Raw genomic sequence first — 27,486 nt, 5'->3', positions numbered from 1 at the left:
TAGTATTTGGGGTATCAGAAGGATGAGGAGTTTGTGCAGGTTGGAATAGATGGTGATGGCTGGAATATGAGAAGTGAAATGTGTCTTTGTTGTGTTCTCTGCAGCCGAGTCGTGGCTGGAAGAAGTTGTCATGTCGGTCTGGGCCAGATGGAAAAGATGGGAAAAGTGAACGATTCCATCAGAAAGTACGTCAGCGGTAAGTCACCATCTATAACTATGCTGTTATCTCTTATATGTTCTGCAGGGCTGGTATTTACCACTGACCATATGGCGGTAATATCTATGTAGGTCTTTATATAGAGATTATCTTCAGTAATAGCGCGGTCATCTGCTGAGGTTCTCCTCCACTATTAGGTGCATCACCTAGTTGTAATCAAGGTTACCTGATTAGGGGCCCACTCAGAAGTTTCGCCCCCCTGAACCAAAACCCTAGCTACGCCTCTGGCCACGAACTTTATTTGGTCAAACATTTAATTAGCACTATTGTGATGGCTAGAACTGCTTCTCTTTGGTTAAGTGGCATTGACGATACTTCTCGCAATTGCTTTTCCATATTTGCATCAGTCTGGAGCGCAGTCAACTCTTGCCATGCATTTTGAAAATAAATTGCAGCAGTAAGTTCTGAACACAGATGCATATTACACTGCATGTCTCCTCACAGTGGGAAATTCACTGCACATGTGGCATTTATTGAACTCAAGCAGTGAGAGGTCTGCTGTAATACATCACATAGGAGACACTGGAACCGCTGCATATACATCACATAGGAGACACTGGAACTGCTATATATACACATCATAAAGGAGAAACCGAGACTGCCGTTGACATCACATGAGAGACACAGACTACTGTACATAAATCACATAGGAGATTCTGGGGCTGAAGCATATATATCACAAGAGTTAATGGAGCATATACATCACAGGAGGGACTATGGCATATACTGTACAACACGGGAGGAGCTGGGGCATATACATCACAGGAGACGCTGGGGCATGTACATCACAGAAGGGACTGGGGTATATACATCACAGGACTGCCTAAGGCATATATAGTACAGGAGACACTGGGGCAAATACATCTCAGGAGGGATGGGGCATATACACCACAGGAGACACTGAGGCATATACAGTGGGTACGGAAAGTATTCAGACCCCTTTACATTTTTCACTCTTTGTTTCATTGTAACCATTTGGTAAATTCAAAAAAGTTCATTTTTTCTCTCATTAATTTACACTATGCACCCCATTTTGACTGAAAAAAACAGAAATGAAGAAATTTTTGCAAATTTCTTAAAAAAGAAAAACTGAAATATCACATGGTCATAAGTAGAGCCTTTGCTTAGTATTGAGTAGAAGCACCCTTTTGAGCTTCTTGGAAATGATGCAACAAGTTTTTCCACGCATGGATTTGTGGATCCTCTGCCATTCTTCCTTGCAGATCCTCTCCAGTTCCATCAGGTTGGATGGTGAGCATTGGTGGACAGCCATTTTCAGGCCTCTCCAGAGATGCTCAATTGGGTTTAGGTCAAGAATGGTCACAGAGTTGTTCTGAAGCCACTCCTTTGTTATTTTAGCTGTGCGCTTAGGGTCATTATCTTGTTGGATGGCGAACCTTCAGCCAAGTCTGACGTCCAGAACACTCTGGAAGAGGTTTTCATCCAGTTTATGTCAGTACTTGGTGGCATTCATATTTCCTTCAATGACATCCAGTCATCCTGTCCCTGCAGCTGAAAAACACCCCCATAGCATGATGCTGCCACCACGTTTCACTGTTGGGATTGTATTGGGCAGGTGATGAGCAGGGCCTGGTTTTCTCCACACATACCGCTTAGAATTATTACCAGAAAGGTCAATCTTCATCTCATCAGACCAGAGAATCTTATTTCTCATAGTCTGGGAGTCCTTCACGTGTTTTTTTGGCAAACTCTATGCTGGCTTTCACATGTCTTGCACTGAGGAGAGGCTTCCGTCGTGCCACTCAGCCATAAAGGCCCGACTGGTGGAGAGCTGCAGTGATAGTTGACTTTGTGGAACTTTCTCCCATCTCCTTACTGCATCTCTGGAGCTCAGCCACAGTGATCTTGGGGCTCTTTTCCCATGTTTGCTCAGTTTGTCTGGACGGCCAGGTCTACGAAGACTTCTGGTGGTCCCAAACTTCTTCATTTAAGGATTATGGAGGCCACTGTGCTCTTAGGAACCTTGAGTACTGCAGAAATTCTGTTGTAACCTTGGCCAGATCTGTGCCTAGCCACAATTCTGTCTCTGAGCTCCTTGGCCAGTTCCTTTGACTTCATGATTCTCATTTGGTCTGACATGCACTGTGAGCTGTGAGGTCTTATATAGACAGGTGTGTGCCTTTCAAAATAAAGTCCTATCAGTTTAATTAAACACAGCTGGACTCCAATGAAGGAAAAGAACCATCCAAAGGAGGATCACAAGGAAATGGACAGCATGTGACTTAAATATGAGTGTCTGAGCAAAGGATCTGAATACTTATGACCATGTGATATTTCAGTTTTTCTTTTTTAATACATTTGCAAAAATTTCTACATTTCTGTTTTTTTCAGTCTAGATAGGGTGGAGAGTGAACAGTAACGAGAAAAAAAAAGAACTTTTTTGAATTTACCAAATGGCTGCAATGAAACAAAGAGTGAAAACATTTAACGGGGTCTGAATATTTTCCGTACCCACTTCACATCACAGTAAGGGCTGAGGGATATATATCACAGGAGACACTGGTGCATATAAATCACAGAAGACGCTGGAGCATATACATAACAGGAGATGCTAGGGCATATACAGTGGGGGAAATAAGTATTTGATACCTTGCTGATTTTGTAAATTTGCCCACTGTCAAAGACATGAACAGTCTATAATTTTAAGGGTAAGTTAATTTTAACATTGAGAGATAGAATATCAGAATTAAATCCAGAAGATCACATTGTATAAATTATATACATTTATTTGCATTTTGCAGTGATAAATAAGTATTTCATCGGAGTCAACTATATCATTTCTATTTCAGTACAAATATTGTAAGCCTATAATGAAGCCCACGAGGTAATCCTCCTCAGGTGTGCTGCCCAATAGTATTTAACGATATCTGGAACGGGAAAGCCCCCTTGTGATCTATGAGATATGAGAACACTTTTGGATATTCTATGGCGTCTTTTGTTCCATATAATCTTCATTATTCCATTTTGGAGAGACCTAAATTCCCCAAAGGGAACCTTAACAGGGAGAGTCTCAAAATAATAAAGCAGCTTAGGCAGGAGAATCATCTTAACTGAAGCTATCTGGCCAATCAGTGAGAGAGAAAGTGGAATCCACTTACAGGTGCTTCTCACAAAATTAGAATATCATCAAAAGTTAATTTATTTCAGTTCTTCAATACAAAAAGTGAAACACATATATTATATAGAGTCATTACAAACAGAGTGATTTATTTCAAGTGTTTACTTATGTTAATGTTGATGATTATGGCTTACAGCCAATGAAAACTCAAAAGTCATTATCTCAGAAAATTAGAATACTTTATAACACCAGCTTGAAAAATTATTTTAAAATCCGAAATGTTAGCCTACTTAAATGTGTGTTCAGTATATGCACTCAATACTTGGCCGAGGCTCATTTTGCATCAATTACTGCATCAATGTGCAATAGAGGCAATCAGCCTGTGGCACTGCTGAGGTGTTATGGAAGCTCAGGTTGCTTTGATAGCAGCCTTCAGTTTGTCTGCATTGTTGGGTCTGGTGTCTCTCATCTTCCTCTTGACAATACCCCATAGATTCTCTATGGTGTTAAGGTGAGGCAAGTTTGCTAGTCAATCAAGCACAGCGATACTGTTGTTTTTAAACCAGGTACTGGTACTTATGGCAGTGTGGACAGGTGCCAAGCTTTGCTGGAGAATGAAATTTCCATCTCCAAAAAGCTTGTCAGCAGAGGGAAGCATGAAGTGCTCTAAAATTTCCTGGTAGACGGCTGCGCTGACTTCGGTCTTGATAAAACGCAGTGGACCTACACCAGCAAATGACATGGCTCCCCAAACCATCACTGATTGTAGATACTTCACACTAGACCTCAAGCAGCTTGGATTGTGTGCCTTTCCACTCACCTCCAGACTCTTGGATCTTGATTTCCAAATGAAATGCAAAATTTACTTTCATCTAAAAACAACTCCTTGGACCACAGAGCAAAAGCGCAGTTCTTTTTCTCCTTGGCCCTGGGAAGACACTTCTGGCGTTGTCTACTGGTGATGAGTGGCTTGACACAAGGAATGCGACACTTGTAGCCCATGTCCTGGATATGTCTGTGGTTGGTGGCTCTTGAAGCAAGCAGTCCACTCCTTGTGAATATCCCCCAAATTTTCCAATGTCGTTTTCTTAACAATCCTTTCAAGGCTGCGGTTATCCCGGTTGCACCTTGTTCTACCACACTTTTTCCTTCTACTCAACTTTCCATTAATATGCTTGGATACAGCACTCTGTGAACAGTCGCTTCTTTAGTAATGACCTTCTGTGGCTTACCCTCCTTGTGAAGTGTGTCAATGTCTGCTGTCATGATTCTCAATGGCGAGAGAACATAGCCCAGCATATATGAGAACTAGCTCTTGGAAGATGGAAACTATACTGACCATGAACTAAACCTGCCGCACAACTAGAAGTGGCCGGGTAGCATGCCTACGTTTTTTAACCCTAGATGCCCAGCGCCAGCCGGAGAACTACCTAATCCTAGCAGAGGAAAAGACAGTCCTGGCTCACCTCTAGAGAAATTTTCCCAAAAGGCAGACAGAGGCCCCCACATATATTGGCGGTGATTTTAGATGAAATGACAAACGTAGTATGAAAATAGGTTTAGCAAAATCGAGGTCCGCTTTCTAGATAGCAGGAAGACAGAAAGGACACTTTCATGGTCAGCAGAAAACCCTATCAAAACACCATCCAGAAATTCCTTTAAGACTCTAGCATTAACTCATAACACCAGAGTGGCAATTTCCGATCACAAGAGCTTTCCAGACACAGTAACGAAACAGCAGCTGTGAACAGGAACAAAATGAAAAAACACACAAGGACAAAAGTCCGACTTAGCTGGGAGTTGTCTAGTAGCAGGAACAAGCACAGAAGGCTTCTGATTACATTGTTGACCGGCAAGAAACTGACAGAGGAGCAAGGTTATATAGCGACTCCCACATCCTGATAGGAGCAGGTGAACAGAGGGGATGATGCACACAAGTTCAATTCCACAAGTGGCCACCGGGGGAGCCCAGAATCCAATTTCACAACAGTCTGCCTTCTGGACATCTGTCAAGTCTGCAGTTTTCCCCATGATTGTGGTGCCTACTGAAACAAACTAAGGGACCTTTTATAAACGCTTAGGAAGCCTTTGCAGGTGTTTTTGTTAATTATTCTAATCTACTGAGATAATAACTTTGGGGTTTTCATTGACTGTAGGCCATAATCATCAACATAAATAGAAATAAACACTTGAAATAGATCACTCTGTTTGTAGTGACTCTATATAATATGAGTTTCACATTTTGTATTGAAGAACTGAAATAATTTAACTTTTTGATGATATTCTAAGTTTGTGAGAAGCACCTGTAGTCAAAAGCCTTCTCAACTCTCCAAAAAGAGACGGATAGTTACAATCATATAAATTGTTATAGGAAGAGGATAGATTAACCCCCAAGTATTTAACAGCCTCGGTTTTCCATCTAAATTTAAACTTTGTCTTTAAATAGTCAAACATATTAGGGGGAATGTTGAAAGGCAAGGCCTCTGTTTTAGAGGTATTTAATTTATATCTTGACAGCTGTCCATACTCCTTCAAAGTGACTATGAGGTTGGGAAGTGTTATATGAAGTTTAGTGAGGGTCAGTAAAACGTCATCAGTAGTGTTGAGCATTCCGATACCGCAAGTATCGGGTATCGGCCGATACTTGCGGTATCGGAATTCCGATACCGGGATTCCGATACTTGCCGCGTATCGGATACCGGAATCGGAAGTTCTAAGATTCAAAAAGCAGAAATTCAGCCAATGAGATTGATTCCAAGTGTGGGCACATCCTGTTTAGCATGGAGGGCATGAAACTACTGGCAAGGCTGTGATTGGCTGGTGTAATGATGTCATGATGCAGTTTAAAAGTCGCTGGCGCCATTTTGCGATCACTCTGCTGTGAATTCAGTTAGTGACAGGACGCTGTTTGCTGACTGAGGGACAGTTTAGAGATAGCGATTTGCTTCTTTGTGCTTTCCAAAGGCTAATTTAGCAACCGCTGTGTTCACCTACTATTCACCTTGCTTTTGCCTTGTAGCGCTGTTTTCACAGCGATCTGCAGGGTCTGTGTGTGTGTGTGTGTGAGTGCAGCCCAGTCTCCAGTCTGAGTGCAGCCACATAGGCCATCCATAGTTGGTTGTATTCAGTTCAGGGAGGGTGGTTCATTGCCTCATACTGTTCCTTTTTTTTTTTTTTTTCCCAAGTAGTGTAGTCTGCTGCTAATTTATTCAAAAAAATCCTATTAGTGTCTTTCCACCCGTCTCCAGCTAATTTGTGGAAAAACACTACATAGGATAAAGTAGAGGAGGGTTTTTGGGCCTTGCAGCGCCGTTTACGGCTGTCTGCACGGTCTCCGTGTGACTGCAGCTCGCCCTGTAATCTGTGAGCAGCTGTAGCCTGGTTGTCTCCAGCTCAGGGTTTTTCACTGCGTCATACCGCCAAATCAATTTTCTTTTTTTTCAAAGTAGTGTAGTCTGCTGCTAATTAATTTAAAAAAATCCTATTAGTGTCTTTCCACCCGTCTCCAGCTAATTTGTGGAAAAACACTACATAGGATAAAGTAGAGGAGGGTTTTTGGGCCTTGCAGCGCCGTTTACGGCTGTCTGCACGGTCTCCGTGTGACTGCAGCTCGCCCTGTAATCTGTGAGCAGCTGTAGCCTGGTTGTCTCCAGCTCAGGGTTTTTCACTGCGTCATACCGCCAAATCAATTTTCTTTTTTTTCAAAGTAGTGTAGTCTGCTGCTAATTAATTTAAAAAAATCCTATTAGTGTCTTTCCACCCGTCTCCAGCTAATTTGTGGAAAAACACTACATAGGATAAAGTAGAGGAGGGTTTTTGGGCCTTGCAGCGCCGTTTACGGCTGTCTGCACGGTCTCCGTGTGACTGCAGCTCGCCCTGTAATCTGTGAGCAGCTATAGCCTGGTTGTCTCCAGCTCAGGGTTTTTCACTGCGTCATACCGCCAAATCAATTTTCTTTTTTTTCAAAGTAGTGTAGTCTGCTGCTAATTAATTTAAAAAAATCCTATTAGTGTCTTTCCACCCGTCTCCAGCTAATTTGTGGAAAAACACTACATAGGATAAAGTAGAGGAGGGTTTTTGGGCCTTGCAGCGCCGTTTACGGCTGTCTGCACGGTCTCCGTGTGACTGCAGCTCGCCCTGTAATCTGTGAGCAGCTATAGCCTGGTTGTCTCCAGCTCAGGGTTTTTCACTGCGTCATACCGCCAAATCAATTTTCTTTTTTTTCAAACTAGTGTAGTCTGCTGCTAATTTATTCAAAAAAATCCTATTAGTGTCTTTCCACCCGTCTCCAGCTAATTTGTGGAAAAACACTACATAGGATAAAGTAGAGGAGGGTTTTTGGGCCTTGTAGCGCCGTTTACGTCTGTCTGCACGGTCTCCGTGTGACTGCAGCTCTATCTGTTGTCAGTTCAGCCCCCAAAAAATAAATAAATAATAAAGTTCACCAAACACACCAGTTACACCACTTTACATTTCTGTAGGCCACATTAACTCATATTTGTGTCTAGTCCACACTTTAGATAATTAGTGCTTCTTATACCTGTTAGGAGGAGTTGCTCAGGAATAAGCACACAAATCCGTTAGTACTTTTCTGCTTATCTTTATCAGTCAACCAAGATGAAGAAGGCAGTGAGTAAGGCACGGGGGCGTGGGAGCCGTCGCGGAGCAGGGAGGGGACGTGGGGATTCTGTGCCTGCTGCGGGCACCGGTGACTCATCAGCACCCACTTTCACCAGGCAACAGTCGTTCATGCGAAGCTTTGTGTCCGAGCGCCGTACACCGCTGCTGCGTGAAGAACAAATTGAAGCTGTTGTCGGATGGATGGCAGCTAATGCATCAACTTCCATTAGTGCCACATCCTCTCAGACACAGAGCACTGGAGAGCAGCCATCTGTCTCTTCACCACCTGCCAAATTGCCCAGGCAGACAGAGAGCCCAGGACAGGAGCCGTCTCTACTTCTGTTCTCTGAATCTCTTGGCTTGGAAACAGGGGGCCAGCCAAGCAGCATTGGAGAAATGGAAGAAGAGGCAGGGTGCAGTGATGCCCAACAGCTTTTTCTGTCTTCCTCTGAAGAGGCGGGTGGGCCAGTGGCTCCGGTCACCACATCGCAGGCCGCATCAGCTGATGATGACACTCAGGTGCCACTTACTGGTGCGTGCTCTGCTGCTGAGACTACCCAGGAGGAGCAGTTGGGGGCAGAGGGTAGTGTAGATGATGAGGTCCTCGACCCATCTTGGCGTGAGGGACAGGAAGGTGGTGGGAGCAGCTCTGAGGAAGAGATTCCCCGTACGGCCCAAAGAGGGAGAGGGAGGGGGAAGACTGCGGATCCTGCAGCCTCCGCTTTGGCACCCGTTAGGAGCATGTCTCTTCCAAAAGCCAAAAAGGGCGCTCCCAAGACTTGCAGTGCCTGGTCCTTTTTTGACACAGTTGCAGATGACATTTGCTATGTCAGATGCAACGTGTGTCATCAAAAAGTCAAAAGAGGTCGAAATGTCAGCAACCTCAATACCTCCAACATGTGGAAACATGTGCGCAACAGGCACCCGGCGGAGTTAGAAAAACACACTGAAGAGGTAGGCCAACCAACAGCGGCAGCTACCACCTCTTCAGCTCGTGTTGCCTCTTCCTCTACCTCACACGCAGCTGGTTCGGCGTCCTCCCAGGATCGCCGTGGAAGAACCTCTGCCCCTGTTGTCCAGAGACCCGCTGTAATTCCACCCGCAGCGCCACTTTCCCAGTCATCCACACACTCCCAGCCCAGTCTACAGCCATCGGTAGTACAGGCATGGGAGAAAAGGCGGCCTTTCTCGTCAAACCACCCACGAGCACAGGCTCTGACTGCAGGCATTGCCAAACTTCTGTCACTGGAAATGCTGTCATTCAGGCTGGTGGAGACTGACAGCTTCCGTGACTTCATGTCATTGGCAGTCCCACAGTACAAAGTGCCCAGCCGCTTTTACTTCAGCAGGCAAGCCGTCCCTGCCCTGCAGAAGCATGTGGAGGGACACATAAAACACGCGCTACTGAACGCCGTCAGTAGCAAGGTCCACCTCACCACCGATGCGTGGACCAGTCAACATGGACAGGGGCGATACCTTTCCCTCACTGCCCATTGGGTTAATGTCGTTGAGCCGGGTACAGACCGTGCGAGTGGCGCAGGACGTGTCCTGCCCACTCCAAGGATTGCAGGAATCCATTCTGTACGCATTGACTCCTCCTCTTACACCAGTTCCTCAGAATCATCGCTGCAGGAGCCGTCACAGTCCACCTCCACATGGACCCGTGATGAACGTGTACCTGTTACGACCGACATGAGCACAGCCGTGGCCAAACGTCAACAGGCCGTCTTGAAATTAATTTTCTTGGGGAATCGTAGCCACACAGCGCAGGAGCTCTGGAATGCCATCAAGCAGGAGAGCGATGTGTGGTTTGTGCCAGCGAATCTCCAGCCAGGCATGGTAGTGTGTGATAATGGCCGAAATCTGGTGGCAGCTCTGGGCCTCGGCAACCTCACTCACATCCCATGTCTGGCACATGTGCTCAATTTGGTCGTGCAGAGCTTTTTGAGGGACTATCCGGATCTTGATGCACTGCTGCACAAGGTCCGCCTAGAGTGTGCTCACTTGCGGCGTTCCAGCACGGCAAAAGCGCGCATTGCGGCTCTGCAGCGCCGACACCGCCTGCCGGAACATCGCATCATATGTGACCTACCTACCAGGTGGAATTCCACGTTACATATGTTGGAGCGGTTGTGTGAGCAGCAGCAAGCTGTAATGGAGTACCAGCTGCTTCAGGCGCAAAAAAGTCGCAGTCAGCGCCGTACAGACTTCACAACCACAGAGTGGGCCACTATGAATGACGTCTGCCAGGTTTTGCGTCCCTTTGATTATTCCACGCGGATGGCGAGTGCAGATGATGCACTAGTCAGCATGACTGTCCCCCTTATCTGCCTGCTTGAAAAATCACTGCAAGCGCTAAGGGATGATGTTGTGGAAGAGGTGGAGGATGAGGATTCACCATTTCCATCATCTTCTGGACAGTCAGCGCCACGTGGTTCCTCACAAACGCGTAGGCAGGGGACCGTTTGTGAGGAGGATGAGGAGGAGTCAATGGAGGAGGAAGACATCCGTCCAGAGGAGGGAGTTACACAATTGTCCAGTACTCAGTGTGTACAGCGAGGGTGGGGTGATGACGAGCGGGCAGAGATCACGCCTCCAGCAGGGGACAGCGTTTCTTGGGCAGTTGGCAGTCTGCAGCACATGGTGGATTACATGCTGCAGTGCCTGAGAAACGACCGCCGCATCGCCCACATTCTCAACATGTCTGATTATTGGGTGTTCACCCTCCTCGATCCTCGCTACCGGGACAACGTAGAAAGCCTCATCACACCGTTGAACCGGGAGCGAAAAATGCGGGAGTACCAAGACACACTGGTCAATTCCATCATCTTCTCCATTCCAACTGAGAGAAGTGCTGCTAGTGCATTCCAAAGCAGCTCAGTGCGTCCAGGCCGTGGTGGAGGCTCTGCACAAAGAGGGAGCAGAAGCAGTGCCTCTGCCCAAGGCAAGACCAGTATGGCCGAACTGTGGCACAGTTTTCTGTGCCCGCCACAAAAGTCTACACCATCACAGACGGCTCCAGTCAGCAGGAGGCAACGGTTCCGTCAGATGGTGACAGACTACATGTCTTGCCCTCTTGCTGTACTCCCAGACGGCTCTTCCCCTTTCAAGTTTTGGGTCTCAAAGCTGGATACATGGCCAGAGCTAAGCCAGTATGCATTGGAGGTGCTGTCTTGCCCTGCGGCCAGTGTATTATCGGAACGTGTCTTTAGTGCTGCAGGTGGTGTACTAACTGACCGTCGCATGCGACTATCCTCCGATAACGTTGACCGGCTTACTTTCCTGAAAATGAACAAGGCCTGGATCTCGCCGGAATTTGCCACTCCTCCTCCTGATTGAATAATTAGGTCACTGTATACGTTATCCAGGTCTCCTGTTGTGTTCATCTTTCTACCACCTGAACTTAAATTCCTGGGCTCCAACACCGCCAGTTGAGGCTCAGACGTGCCGTCTGCACAGTCAAAACATACGACCCAGTGTTATTGGGTTTCAGTAATGTCAGCTGATCCCCAGCTGTGTAGCCGGCAATGTGTCATGCGACCGCCACGCTGACACAACAACTGAAATGTAAGGGAATCTGTCCCCCCCCCCCCAAGGCGTTTGTTACTGAAAGAGCCACCTTGTGCAGCAGTAATGCTGCCCAAGGAAAAGGTAGCTATTTTTGTTTAGCTCCTTGCACACGCAGAACTTAACACTTATAAAATGTGTCCACTGATACCGTAAAACCGTCCCGGAGGTGGGACTTTACTTCGTAATGTGACGCAGCCCAGCCGTCATTCCTACCCCCCCGGCGCCGCGCACCGGCTCCTCAGCGTTGTTTTATTCCGTCCTGGAGCCTGCGCTGTTATGTTATCCCGTGGCCAGGCACACTTAGCGCTGCCCGTCTTCTGGCATCATTTGGTGTCTGGATGGCTGCGCCTGTGCGGCCGCGCTGGCAGAGAGCCCGCCTCGCAGTGTCTTCTGATTTAATCCCACTGGGGGCCTGGGATCCATGGACATGCGCAGTGCATATCTGAACCTCCACCTCTCACTCATTTCCCTATGGCTTCTTCAGACTGTTCGGTGTCAGCTGGTCCCTAACAGCATGCCACGGCCGTGACACCGCACAGTCTGAAGAAGCCATAGGGAGATGAGTGAGAGGTGGAGGTTCAGATATGCAGTGCGCATGTCCATGGATCCCAGGCCCCCAGTGGGATTAAATCAGAAGACACTGCGAGGCGGGCTCTCTGCCAGCGCGGCCGCACAGGCGCAGCCATCCAGACACCAAATGATGCCAGAAGACGGGCAGCGCTAAGTGTGCCTGGCCACGGGATAACATAACAGCGCAGGCTCCTTGACGGAATAAAACAACGCTGAGGAGCCGGTGCGCGGCGCCGGGGGGGTAGGAATGACGGCTGGGCTGCGTCACATTACGAAGGAAAGTCCCACCTCCGGGACGGTTTTACGGTTGCAGGGGACACATTTTATAAGTGTTTAGTTCTGTGTTTGCAAGGAGCATGATGAAAAGAGCCACCTTTTCCTTTTGCATCTTTTGTGCTGCACAAGCTGGCTCTTTCAGCTACAAACGCCTTGGGGGGGGGTTAAAGGTTCCCTTTCGACTTTCTCAGGCTTCGGCCTACATTGTGTTCCTCTGCTTTTCCACCTGTCCCTGGGCTCCAACACCGCCAGTTGCCGTCCAGAAGTGCTGTACGCACAGTCAACAGTCCCTCCTCTGTTATTGGGGTTCAGTAACGTCAGCTGTTCCCCTGCTGTGTGTGTGGCAATCCCTCCTACCTCCTCCAACCTCCTCCTCCTCCACCCGTCCCTGGGCTCCAACACCGCCAGTTGCCGTCCAGAAGTGCTGTACGCACAGTCAACAGTCCCTCCTCTGTTATTGGGGTTCAGTAACGTCAGCTGTTCCCCTGCTGTGTGTGTGGCAATCCCTCCTACCTCCTCCTACCTCCTCCAACCTCCTCCTCCTCCACCTGCCCCTGGGCTCCAACACCGCCAGTTGCCGTCCAGAAGTGCTGTACGCACAGTCAACAGTCCCTCCTCTGTTATTGGGGTTCAGTAACGTCAGCTGTTCCCCTGCTGTGTGTGTGGCAATCCCTCCTACCTCCTCCAACCTCCTCCTCCTCCACCCGTCCCTGGGCTTCAACACCGCCAGTTGCCGTCCAGAAGTGCTGTACGCACAGTCAACAGTCCCTCCTCTGTTATTGGGGTTCAGTAACGTCAGCTGTTCCCCTGCTGTGTGTGTGGCAATCCCTCCTACCTCCTCCAACCTCCTCCAACCTCCTCCTCCTCCACCTGTCCCTGGGCTCCAACACCGCCAGTTGCCGTCCAGAAGTGCTGTACGCACAGTCAACAGTCCCTCCTCTGTTATTGGGGTTCAGTAACGTCAGCTGTTCCCCTGCTGTGTGTGTGGCAATCCCTCCTACCTCCTCCAACCTCCTCCTCCTCCACCCGTCCCTGGGCTCCAACACCGCCAGTTGCCGTCCAGAAGTGCTGTACGCACAGTCAACAGTCCCTCCTCTGTTATTGGGGTTCAGTAACGTCAGCTGTTCCCCTGCTGTGTGTGTGGCAATCCCTCCTACCTCCTCCTACCTCCTCCTCCTCCACCCGTCCCTGGGCTCCAACACCGCCAGTTGCCGTCCAGAAGTGCTGTACGCACAGTCAACAGTCCCTCCTCTGTTATTGGGGTTCAGTAACGTCAGCTGTTCCCCTGCTGTGTGTGTGGCAATCCCTCCTACCTCCTCCTACCTCCTCCAACCTCCTCCTCCTCCACCTGCCCCTGGGCTCCAACACCGCCAGTTGCCGTCCAGAAGTGCTGTACGCACAGTCAACAGTCCCTCCTCTGTTATTGGGGTTCAGTAACGTCAGCTGTTCCCCTGCTGTGTGTGTGGCAATCCCTCCTACCTCCTCCTACCTCCTCCAACCTCCTCCTCCTCCACCTGCCCCTGGGCTCCAACACCGCCAGTTGCCGTCCAGAAGTGCTGTACGCACAGAGCCAAACACCTCGCCAATGTGTTAGTGGGGTTCAGCACCGCCAGCTGTTCCCCTGCTGTGTATACGGCAACGTGTACTGCGACCGCCACGCAGGCACAACAAGTTAAATGTAAGGGAACCTGACCCCCCCCCCCCCCACAGGCGTTTGTTACTGAAGGAGCCACCTTGTGCAGCAGTAATGATGCAAAGGGAAAAAGTGCCTCTTTTCGTGATGCTCCTTGCACATGCTGAACCAAACACTTATGAAATGTGTCCCCACACAGCGTTAAACCGTCCGGTAGGTGGAACTTTCCTTTGTCGTGTGACGCAGCACAGCCATCATTTTTACCCCCTTGGCGCCGTGCGCCGCCTCCTCAGCGTTGTTTTAATCTGTCCCGGAGCCTGCGCTGTTAGGTTAGCCCTTGGCCATGCACACATGTTGCGCTGCCCGTCTTCTGACCTCATTTGGTGTCAGGCTGGCTGCGCCTGTGCGGGTGCGCTGGCCGAGATCCCGCCTCGCAGTGTCGTCTAATGTAATCCCACCGCGGGCCTGTGATCCGTGCCCGTGCGCAGTGCATATCCTCTCCTCTCACTCCCCTCCCTACGGCTTCTTCAGACTGTGCGATGTCAGCTGGTCCCTAATAGCATGCCACGGCCGTGACACCGCACAGTCTGAAAAAGCCGTAGGGAGGGGAGTGAGAGGAGAGGATATGCACTGCGCACGGGCACGGATCACAGGCCCGCGGTGGGATTACATTAGACGACACTGCGAGGCGGGATCTCGGCCAGCGCACCCGCACAGGCGCAGCCAGCCTGACACCAAATGATGTCAGAAGACGGGCAGCGCAAAATGTGTGCATGGCCAAGGGCTAACCTAACAGCCCAGGCTCCGGGACAGATTAAAACAACGCTGAGGAGGCGGCGCACGGCGCCAAGGGGGTAAAAATGATGGCTGTGCTGCGTCACACGACAAAGGAAAGTTCCACCTACCGGACGGTTTAACGCTGTGAGGGGACACATTTCATAACTGTTAGGTTCCGCATGTGCAAGGACCATAATTAAAAGAGCTAAGTTTACCTTTTCCAGCATTAGTGCTGTACACAATGGCTCTTTCAGCTACAAACGCCTGGGGGGGGGGGGTTAAAGGTTTCCTTTCAACTTGCTCGAGTGCAGGCTTCGGCCTACACTCCGCTCCCCCTGCTCCTCCTGCTGACCCTGGGCTCCAACACCGCCAGTTGGGGCCCGGTACTGCTAGCTGCACAGAGAAAAACACCTCGCCAATGTGTCAGTGGGGTCCAGCACCGCCAGCTGTTCCCCTGCTGTGTAGCCGGCAACGTGTCCTGCAAAAGTCACGCAGACACAACACACCCAAAGCTGCCGCCTGTGCAGGCTTCGGCCTACACTCCCCTCCCCCTGCTCCTCCTCCTCCTGCTCCTCCTCCTGCTGTCCCTGGGCTCTAACACACCGCCAGTTTTTGCCCAGATGTGCTAGCTGCACAGAGAAAAACACCAGCCAATGTGTCAGTGGGGTCCAGCACCGCCAGCTGTTCCCCTGCTGTGCAGCCGGCAACGTGTCCTGCAAAAGCCACGCAGACACAAGAACTGAAATTGAAGGGAACCTGTCCCCCCTCCCCCAGGCGTTTTTACGTTATCCAGCCACCTTGTACAGCGGTAATGCTGCATGTGTGCAAGGTGGCTCAGAAACGTATTCTCCTCGCACATGTGGAACTGAAAACACGTCTGCAATGTGTCCTCTGTGTGACCATTTAACCGTCCCGGTGGTGTGACTTTCCTTTGTAATGACACGCTGCAACCCCCTTGGTAGCGCTGCCCGTCTTCTGGCATCATGGTTTGGCTGCCTGCGCCTCTGCGGCCGCCCTGACCCACACAACGCCCCTCGGTGTCTTATTTATTGGGACTGCGAGGGTGTGATTGATGGGCAGGATCAGTGCATCAGTTCGCCTGTCCCTCCTCTCCTTCCGCCTTCTTCGGACTGTGCGGCTTCATGGCCGTGGCATGCGATAAGGGATCAGATGACGCCGCATAGTCTGAAGCGGGTGTAAGAACCCAAGCGAGAGGCGAACATATGTACTGCGCCAGGCCATGAATCCCAGCCCCGCAGTGTTTAAACTATGTCAATACACTGCGGGGCTGTGATTCATGGGCATCGCGAACCGCACCGGCCAACATTAAATGAGGTCAGAAGATGGGCAGCGCTAACGGCGCTAGGCCAGGGGATAACACGACAGCGCAGACTCCTGTACAGCAAATAACAACGCTCGGGAGGCTGCACCCAGCACCAAGGTGGGATTCTTGACACCTGTGCTGCGTCTCATTACAAAGGGAACTCTCGCCTCCATTACACAGTTTGACTGTCTAAAGGGCTGAATGTTATACGTGTTCCATTCAGCGTGTGCAAGGAGAAAAATTACAAGAGCAACCTTTGACTTGCGCAGCACTGCTGCTGCATAAGCTGTGGCTCTTCTACTTTGTAACCCCTGAGGGGGGGTTAAAGGTGACTTTTGAAATCGGTTCAATTAGGCTTCGGCCTACACTCTGCTCCACCTGCAGAGCCCGGGCTCCAACAACGCTAGTTGCTGTCCGGAAGTGCTGGCTGCACAGAGCCAAACACCTCGCCAATGTGTCAGTGGGGTCCAGCACCGCCAGCTGTTCCCCTGCTGTGTAGCCGGCAACGTGTCCTGCAAAAGTCACGCAGACACAACACACCCAAAGCTGCCGCCTGTGCAGGCTTCGGCCTACACTCCCCTCCCCCTGCTCCTCCTCCTCCTGCTCCTCCTCCTGCTGTCCCTGGGCTCTAACACACCGCCAGTTTTTGCCCAGATGTGCTAGCTGCACAGAGAAAAACACCAGCCAATGTGTCAGTGGGGTCCAGCACCGCCAGCTGTTCCCCTGCTGTGCAGCCGGCAACGTGTCCTGCAAAAGCCACGCAGACACAAGAACTGAAATTGAAGGGAACCTGTCCCCCCTCCCCCAGGCGTTTTTACGTTATCCAGCCACCTTGTACAGCGGTAATGCTGCATGTGTGCAAGGTGGCTCAGAAACGTATTCTCCTCGCACATGTGGAACTGAAAACACGTCTGCAATGTGTCCTCTGTGTGACCATTTAACCGTCCCGGTGGTGTGACTTTCCTTTGTAATGACACGCTGCAACCCCCTTGGTAGCGCTGCCCGTCTTCTGGCATCATGGTTTGGCTGCCTGCGCCTCTGCGGCCGCCCTGACCCACACAACGCCCCTCGGTGTCTTATTTATTGGGACTGCGAGGGTGTGATTGATGGGCAGGATCAGTGCATCAGTTCGCCTGTCCCTCCTCTCCTTCCGCCTTCTTCGGACTGTGCGGCTTCATGGCCGTGGCATGCGATAAGGGATCAGATGACGCCGCATAGTCTGAAGCGGGTGTAAGAACCCAAGCGAGAGGCGAACATATGTACTGCGCCAGGCCATGAATCCCAGCCCCGCAGTGTTTAAACTATGTCAATACACTGCGGGGCTGTGATTCATGGGCATCGCGAACCGCACCGGCCAACATTAAATGAGGTCAGAAGATGGGCAGCGCTAACGGCGCTAGGCCAGGGGATAACACGACAGCGCAGACTCCTGTACAGCAAATAACAACGCTCAGGAGGCTGCACCCAGCACCAAGGTGGGATTCTTGACATCTGTGCTGCGTCTCATTACAAAGGGAACTCGCGCCTCCAACACAGTTTGACTGTATAAAGGGCTAAATGTTATACGTGTTCCATTCAGCGTGTGCAAGGAGAAAAATTACAAGAGCAACCTTTGACTTGCGCAGCACTGCTGCTGCATAAGCTGTGGCTCTTCTACTTTGTAACCCCTGAGGGGGGGTTAAAGGTGACTTTTGAAATCGGTTCAATTAGGCTTCGGCCTACACTCTGCTCCACCTGCAGAGCCCGGGCTCCAACAACGCTAGTTGCTGTCCGGAAGTGCTGGCTGCACAGAGCCAAACACCTCGCCAATGTGTCAGTGGGGTCCAGCACCGCCAGCTGTTCCCCTGCTGTGTAGCCGGCAACGTGTCCTGCAAAAGTCACGCAGACACAACACACCCAAAGCTGCCGCCTGTGCAGGCTTCGGCCTACACTCCCCTCCCCCTGCTCCTCCTCCTCCTGCTCCTCCTCCTGCTGTCCCTGGGCTCTAACACACCGCCAGTTTTTGCCCAGATGTGCTAGCTGCACAGAGAAAAACACCAGCCAATGTGTCAGTGGGGTCCAGCACCGCCAGCTGTTCCCCTGCTGTGCAGCCGGCAACGTGTCCTGCAAAAGCCACGCAGACACAAGAACTGAAATTGAAGGGAACCTGTCCCCCCTCCCCCAGGCGTTTTTACGTTATCCAGCCACCTTGTACAGCGGTAATGCTGCATGTGTGCAAGGTGGCTCAGAAACGTATTCTCCTCGCACATGTGGAACTGAAAACACGTCTGCAATGTGTCCTCTGTGTGACCATTTAACCGTCCCGGTGGTGTGACTTTCCTTTGTAATGACACGCTGCAACCCCCTTGGTAGCGCTGCCCGTCTTCTGGCATCATGGTTTGGCTGCCTGCGCCTCTGCGGCCGCCCTGACCCACACAACGCCCCTCGGTGTCTTATTTATTGGGACTGCGAGGGTGTGATTGATGGGCAGGATCAGTGCATCAGTTCGCCTGTCCCTCCTCTCCTTCCGCCTTCTTCGGACTGTGCGGCTTCATGGCCGTGGCATGCGATAAGGGATCAGATGACGCCGCATAGTCTGAAGCGGGTGTAAGAACCCAAGCGAGAGGCGAACATATGTACTGCGCCAGGCCATGAATCCCAGCCCCGCAGTGTTTAAACTATGTCAATACACTGCGGGGCTGTGATTCATGGGCATCGCGAACCGCACCGGCCAACATTAAATGAGGTCAGAAGATGGGCAGCGCTAACGGCGCTAGGCCAGGGGATAACACGACAGCGCAGACTCCTGTACAGCAAATAACAACGCTCGGGAGGCTGCACCCAGCACCAAGGTGGGATTCTTGACACCTGTGCTGCGTCTCATTACAAAGGGAACTCTCGCCTCCATTACACAGTTTGACTGTCTAAAGGGCTGAATGTTATACGTGTTCCATTCAGCGTGTGCAAGGAGAAAAATTACAAGAGCAACCTTTGACTTGCGCAGCACTGCTGCTGCATAAGCTGTGGCTCTTCTACTTTGTAACCCCTGAGGGGGGGTTAAAGGTGACTTTTGAAATCGGTTCAATTAGGCTTCGGCCTACACTCTGCTCCACCTGCAGAGCCCGGGCTCCAACAACGCTAGTTGCTGTCCGGAAGTGCTGGCTGCACAGAGCCAAACACCTCGCCAATGTGTCAGTGGGGTCCAGCACCGCCAGCTGTTCCCCTGCTGTGTAGCCGGCAACGTGTCCTGCAAAAGTCACGCAGACACAACACACCCAAAGCTGCCGCCTGTGCAGGCTTCGGCCTACACTCCCCTCCCCCTGCTCCTCCTCCTCCTGCTCCTCCTCCTGCTGTCCCTGGGCTCTAACACACCGCCAGTTTTTGCCCAGATGTGCTAGCTGCACAGAGAAAAACACCAGCCAATGTGTCAGTGGGGTCCAGCACCGCCAGCTGTTCCCCTGCTGTGCAGCCGGCAACGTGTCCTGCAAAAGCCACGCAGACACAAGAACTGAAATTGAAGGGAACCTGTCCCCCCTCCCCCAGGCGTTTTTACGTTATCCAGCCACCTTGTACAGCGGTAATGCTGCATGTGTGCAAGGTGGCTCAGAAACGTATTCTCCTCGCACATGTGGAACTGAAAACACGTCTGCAATGTGTCCTCTGTGTGACCATTTAACCGTCCCGGTGGTGTGACTTTCCTTTGTAATGACACGCTGCAACCCCCTTGGTAGCGCTGCCCGTCTTCTGGCATCATGGTTTGGCTGCCTGCGCCTCTGCGGCCGCCCTGACCCACACAACGCCCCTCGGTGTCTTATTTATTGGGACTGCGAGGGTGTGATTGATGGGCAGGATCAGTGCATCAGTTCGCCTGTCCCTCCTCTCCTTCCGCCTTCTTCGGACTGTGCGGCTTCATGGCCGTGGCATGCGATAAGGGATCAGATGACGCCGCATAGTCTGAAGCGGGTGTAAGAACCCAAGCGAGAGGCGAACATATGTACTGCGCCAGGCCATGAATCCCAGCCCCGCAGTGTTTAAACTATGTCAATACACTGCGGGGCTGTGATTCATGGGCATCGCGAACCGCACCGGCCAACATTAAATGAGGTCAGAAGATGGGCAGCGCTAACGGCGCTAGGCCAGGGGATAACACGACAGCGCAGACTCCTGTACAGCAAATAACAACGCTCAGGAGGCTGCACCCAGCACCAAGGTGGGATTCTTGACATCTGTGCTGCGTCTCATTACAAAGGGAACTCGCGCCTCCAACACAGTTTGACTGTATAAAGGGCTAAATGTTATACGTGTTTCATTCAGCGTGTGCAAGGAGCGAAATTAAAAGAGCAACCTTTGACTTGTGCAGCACTACTGCTGCATAAGCTGTGGCTCTTCTACTTTCTAACCCCTGAGGGGGGGTTAAAGGTTACCTTTGAAATTGGTTCAAGTAGGCTTCGGCCTACACTCTGCTCCCCCTGCAGAGCCCGGGCTACAACACCGCTCGTTGCTGTCCGGAAGTGCTGGCTGCACAGAGCCAAACACCTCGCCAATGTGTCAGTGGGGTCCAGCACCGCCAGCTGTTCCCCTGCTGTGCAGCCGGCAACGTGTCCTGCAAAAGCCACGCAGACACTTGCTCTTGTACCTTCTGCTCCACATCCTGGTTCCAGTACCGTCAGCTGGTTCCGGGCAGAGCCTTTGGCTTAGGTGCCTCCCTCTGGGTATCCGAGTTCCACCAACGTCAGGTGGTCCTTGGTAGTGCTTTCAGGCACGGGTACCTCCTGCTTAGTAACCGGGTTCCAGTAACGTCAGCTGGTCCTCGGTAGTTCCATTGGCTCTTGGACCTTCGGCTACCCATCCGGGTTCCAGCACCGTCAGCTGGTTCTCGGCAGTGTCTTTTGCTCTTGTACCTTCTGCTCCCCATCCTGGTTCCAGTACCGTCAGCTGGTTCCGGGCAGAGCCTTTGGCTTAGGTGCCTCCCTCTGGGTATCCGAGTTCCACCAACGTCAGGTGGTCCTTGGTAGTGCTTTCAGGCACGGGTACCTCCTGCTTAGTAACCGGGTTCCAGTAACGTCAGCTGGTCCTCGGTAGTTCCATTGGCTCTTGGACCTTCGGGTAGCCATCCGAGTTCCAGTTCCATCAGCTGGTTCTCGGCATTTTCTCAGCCTTCTTGTACCTTCTGCTACATTTCCAAGTTCAAGAGACTAAACACGATGACCCGGAAGAACACCCCTAAGATGACGACGACACCAGAGACGACAACCACCGTGATGACGACGACCCTGGAGACGATGACCCTGAAGACCACCCCGATGACGACGACCCCGGAGACCACCCCGATGACGACGACCCCGGAGACGACGACCCTGGAGACGACGACGACCTGGAAGACCGAGAAGCAGAAGAACAAGAGGCTGCAGAACAAAGAGCAGAAGGACATTAAGCATAACACAAAATATCAGAGCAAAAAAATATTATGTAAATTATAAGCAGAAGAAGACTAAGCAGTGTATGGGGGTGAGTCCGTTCCTCCTCGTGGTGCCCCTGGATAAAGCCTGATGCTGCAGGCCAAACTGAACGCGGACAAATGTAACTGGTTTGTGACAGGCAGAACGGAAGGTGTAATCTTCAAACTTTTATAGATAACAACTACGGGAATGCCTGTCACAAATAAGAATATGATGAAGAAGTTGAATATGATGAAGATAATAGTAAAATAAAAAGAATATGAACAATGTAACCCAAAAAATAATAGGTAGAAGATGAAGAAGAAGATGAATAAGGTGAAGAAGTTGATGTCAAAGAAGCTGATGATGAGGATAATTAAGAAGAAAGCGTGGGAGAAGTAAAAAAGAAGGTGAAGGGCGTGGAAGTAGTGAAACATCAATATCTGACATAAAAAAAAAAAAAAATAACATAGTCAAATTCTTTCTAACGCCGAACTTCATAAAAAAAAATAAAAAATCCTGCTATTCTATTACATTGGGCTAAACCTCTGTCCCTTTAATATCTCCGCCACGTCCCCCAATACATCCTACATTATTCTTAGTTGTTTTCCTTCATGTAGAATGAACCTACAAGTTTATTAAGGGTTTATTTTAATTCCGATATTTTCGTCCCATTGACTTGCATTGGGATCGGGTATCGGTATCGGATTGGATCCGATATTTTGACGGTATCGGCCGATACTTTCCGATACCGATACTTTCCGATATCGGAAAGTATCGCTCAACACTAGTCATCAGCAAATAATGAAATCTTAAATACCTTATTCTTGACTTCCACCCCTAAGATATTATTATTTTGACATATTATTGCCACTAGAGGCTCTATACACATTACGTTTAGCAGGGGGTAAAGAGGGCATTCTTGCCTCGTGCCATTAGAAATGAGAAAAGAGGGGAAGACTCAAAAGGGCAATTTAATCGAGGCTGATGGGGATCAATACAATGCCTTTAATGTAAAAAAAGCTCCCGAGATACCAAATGTTTTCACTGTTTCAAACAAGAAAGACCAATTAAGAAGGTCAAATGCCTTCTCTGCATCTAAACTTAAAATAAGTGTGTGTTTTATTTTTGTTGTACACATCAATCAAATCTATTGCCCTTCTCGTGGTGTCCCCTCCCTGGCCAAAAGGGACAAAGCCTACCTGATCCTTTCTAATAAGCCGAGTTAGCCACTGGTTAAGTCTATTAGCCCACATACGGGTAAATATTTTCAAGTCCGAGTTTAGTAGGGCTATCAGATGATAATAATTAGAGCAATCCAGAGGGTTTTTTCCCGCCTTAGGAATAAGTATCAATTATGAATGTGACAGGGTGTAGAAGGGAAGTGCCCCAAAATGTACATCTTTATATAGAGATGTGTATAGTGGTATATATACAGTGCCTTGCGAAAGTATTCGGCCCCCTGGAACTTTTCAACCTTTTCCCACATATCGTGCTTCAAACATAAAGATATCAAATGTAAATTTTTGGTGAAGAATCAACAACAAGTGGAACACAATTGTGAATTTGAATGAAATGTATTTGTTATTTTAAATTTTTGTGGAAAATGAAAAACTGAAAAGTGGGGCGTGCAATATTATTCAGTCCCTTTAATGTAATACTTTGTTGCGCCACCTTCTGCTGCAATTACAGCTGCAAGTCGCTTGGGGTATGTCTCTATCAGTTTTGTACATCAAGAGACTGAAATTCTTGCCCATTCTTCCTTGGCAAACAGCTCGAGCTCAGTGAGGTTTGATGGAGATCGTTTGTGAACAGCAGTTTTCAGCTCTTTCCACAGATTCTCGATTGGATTGAGGTCTGGACTTTGCCATTCTAACACCTGGATACGTTTATTTGTGAATTATTCCATTGTAGATTTTGCTTTATGTTTGGGATCATTGTCTTGTTGGAAGACAAATCTCTGTCCCAGTCTCAGGGCTTTTGCAGACTCAAACAGGTTTTCTTCAAGAATGGTCCTGGATTTGGCCCCATCCATCTTCCCATCAATTTTAACCATCTTCCCTGTCCCTGCTGAAGAAAAGGAGGCACAAACCATGATGCTGCCACCACCATGTTTGACAGTGGGAATGGTGTGTTCAGGGTGATGAGCTGTGTTGCCTTTACGTCAAACATATCGTTTGGTATTGTTGCCAAAAAGTTAGATGTTTGGTTTCATCTGACCAGAACACCTTCTTCCACATGTTTGGTGTGTCTCCCAGGTGGCTTGTTGCAAACTTTAAACAACACTTTGTATGGATATCTTTGAGAAATGGCTTTCTTCTTGCCGCTCTTCCATGAAGGCCAGATTTGTGCAGTATACAATCTGATTGTTGTCCTATGGACAGACTGTCCCACCTCAGCTGTAGATCTCTGAAGTTCATCCAGAGTGATCATGGGCCTCTTGGCTGCATCTCTGATCAGTCTTCTCCTTGTTTGAGAAGAAAGTTTAGAGGGACGGCCGGGTCTTGGTAGATTGTGGTATGATATGCGTTCAATTTCAATATGATCGCTTGCACAGTGCTCCTTGGGATGTTTAAAGTTTTGGAAATCATTTTGTTTCCAAATCCAGCTTTTAACTTCTCCACAACAGTATCACAGACCTGCCTGTTGTGGTCCTTGGTCTTCATGATGCTCTCTGTGCTTCAAACAGAACCCTGAGACTATCACAGAGCAGGTGCATTTATACGGAGACTTGATTACACACAGGTGGATTATATTTATCATCATTAGGCATTTAGGACAACATTGGATCATTCAGAGATCCACAATGAACTTCTGGAGGGAGTTTGCTGCACTGAAAGTAAAGGGGCCGAACAGTGGCGTAACTACAAAGTTATGGGCCCCGGTGCGAACTTCCAAATGGGGCCCCCCCCCCGCCATAAAATTCAATGTAAGCCCCATAGAATACAATGCAGCCCCCCTCATAGTATAATGCAGCCCCTCCATACAGGGGCAGTGACAAAGACACGAGCAAATGGTGACGAGGGGGCAGAGGAGAGGGAACAAGGGGGCAAGGAAGACAGGCACTAGGGGACACATGGGGGCTAGGAGGCAGGGGAGAAGGATACAAGGGGTCTAGTGGGCAAGGGAGACTGACACAAGTGGGCAAGGGAGACTGACACAAAGGGCACACGGGGACTAGTGGACAAGAGAGACTGGCACACGGGGACACGGACTAGTGGGCAAGGGAGACTGACACACGGGGAATAGTGGGCAAGGGAGACTGATACAAGGGGACTAGTGGGCAATGGAGACTGACACACGGGGACAAGGGACAAGCACAAGGGGACAAGGGAGACAGGCACAAGGGGACACATAGGGACTAGTGAGCAAGAGACTGACACAAGGGGACAAGGGATACAAGCACAAGGGGACACACAGGGACAAGTGGGAAAGGGAGACTGACACACAGGGACTAGTGGGCAAAGGAGACTGACACAAGCACAAGGGGACAAAGGAGACTGACACAAGCACAAGGGGACATAGGAGACAGGCACATGGGGACACACAGGGACTAATGGGCAAGGGAGACTGGCACACGGGGACACAAGCATAAGGGAGACAGGCTCAAGGGGACACACAGGGACTAATGGGCAAGGGAGACTGGCACACGGGGACAAGGGACACAAGCATAAGGGGACAAGGGAGACAGGCACATGGGGACACACAGGGACTAATGGGCAAGGGAGACTGGCACATGGGGACACAAGCATAAGGGAGACAGGCTCAAGGGGACTCACGGCCCCCTGACCTGCCAGAGCCGCTTGCAGCTGCGACCGTAGTAGTTACACCGCTGCCTCACACACACACATACTACAGATATCACACACACACTACAGATATCACACACACACACATCATACTACAGATATCACACACACACACATCAGTTATTACACACACTACAGATATCACACACACATCATATTACAGATATCACACACATACTACAGTTATCACACACACACACTACAGATATCACACACACACACAGACATACTAGATATCACACACACACACATCATACTACAGATATCACACACACACACACACACTACAGATATCACACACACACACACACACACATACACACACTACAGATATCACACACACACACATCATACTACAGATATCACACACATACTACAGTTATCACACACACACTACAGATACCACACACACACACACACACACACACACACACACACACACACACACCAGAGATACCAGCTCATATACACAACTCACAATCTCCTCTCTGGTACAGGGGTGGCTGATGTAAACCGGCTGCAGCTCCTCAGCTTCTCCTGACTAAGGCTAGTTTCACACTAGCGTCGGGAACAACCCGTCGCTGTGCGTCGGGCCGACGTTCCCGACGCTAGTGTGGTCTCCGCCGCACAACGGGGGCAGCGGATGCATTTTTCCCACGCATCCGCTGCCCCATTGTGAGGTGCGGGGAAGTGCGGGGAGGTGGGGGCGGAGTTCCGGCCGCGCATGCGCGGTCGGAAAAAGTGGACCGTCGGGAGCAAAAAACGTTACATGTAAGGTTTTTTTCTCCCGACGGTCCACTACCACACGCCCAAGCGTCGCAAAACGGACGCAACGTTTGGCAATGCGTCGCAAATGCGTCGCTAATGTTAGTCTATGACGAAAAAACGTATCCAGCAAGAACTTTTGCTGGATGCGTATTTTCGGCAAAACGACGCATTTGCGACGTATTGCAGTTAACGCTAGTGTGAAACTAGCCTAAAGCGGCTCTGTCCCGCACCTCCCCCCTGCTCTCGCCTTCTGTCCCGGGGTTATTTTGGCTTTCTCTTAAAGGGAACCTGTCACCCCGTTTTTTCCGTATGAGATAAAAATACTGTTAAATAGGGCCTGAGCTGTGCATTGCAATAGTGTATTTTGTGGACCCCGATTCCCCACCTATGCTGCCGAAATACGTTACCAAAGTAGTCGTTTTCGCCTGTCAATCAGGCTGGTCTGGTCAGATGGGCGTGGTGTCTTCCCCCAGATCTTGCTTAGTTTTCCGTTGGTGGCGTAGTGGTGTGCGCATGCCCAAGGTCCCGAATCCACTGCACAGGGGAGTGAAAATAGCGTGATGTGCGACATTTCATTGGTGATCGGTGGGGGCGGCCATCTTCCTTTGGCCGCGCGTGCGCAGAAGCGGCGCTCTGCTGGCCGCGGCTTCAGGAAAATGGCCGCAGGATGCCGCGCGTGCCCAGATGGAGATCGCGGCGGCCATTTTCCTGAAGCAGAGATGCGACACCTCGTACACACCCGACTCCGCTCCGTACACCCCCGACTCCGCTCCGTACACCTCGTACACACACGGCTCCGCTCCGTACACCTCGTACACACACGGCTCCGCTCCGTACACCTCGTACACACACGGCTCCGCTCCGTACACCTCGTACACACACGGCTCCGCTCCGTACACCTCGTACACACACGGCTCCGCTCCGTACACCTCGTACACACCCGGCTCCGCTCCGTACACCTCGTACACACCCGGCTCCGCTCCGTACACCTCGTACACTCCCGGCTCCGCTCCGTACACCTCATACACACCCGGCTCTGCTCCGTACACCTCATGCACACCCGGCTCTGCTCCGTACACCTCATACACACCCGGCTCTGCTCCGTACACCTCATGCACACCCAGCTCTGCTCCGTACACCTCATGCACACCCGGCTCCGCTCCGTACACCTCATACACACCCGGCTCCGCTCCGTACACCTCATACACACACGGCTCCGCTCTGTACACCTCATACACACACTGCTCTGCTACATCCACCCAAACCCCTCCTTACCTCACACAAAAGTTTACCCTCCTCCAGCATGATGACAACCAGCACTGCACTACTGTCCTGCACTACACGGAAGCCCTTGATCATGTGACTCCAACTCCTCCCCTCCTGTGACCTCATCACAGGTCCTGTGCGCACAGAGCAGTGGCAGCTA

Source organism: Ranitomeya variabilis, chromosome 2 (assembly GCF_051348905.1).
Source record: "Ranitomeya variabilis isolate aRanVar5 chromosome 2, aRanVar5.hap1, whole genome shotgun sequence".
Taxonomy (NCBI): domain Eukaryota; kingdom Metazoa; phylum Chordata; class Amphibia; order Anura; family Dendrobatidae; genus Ranitomeya; species Ranitomeya variabilis.
The sequence above is the reverse complement of the archived record's forward strand: the minus strand, read 5'-3'. Positions refer to the sequence as shown.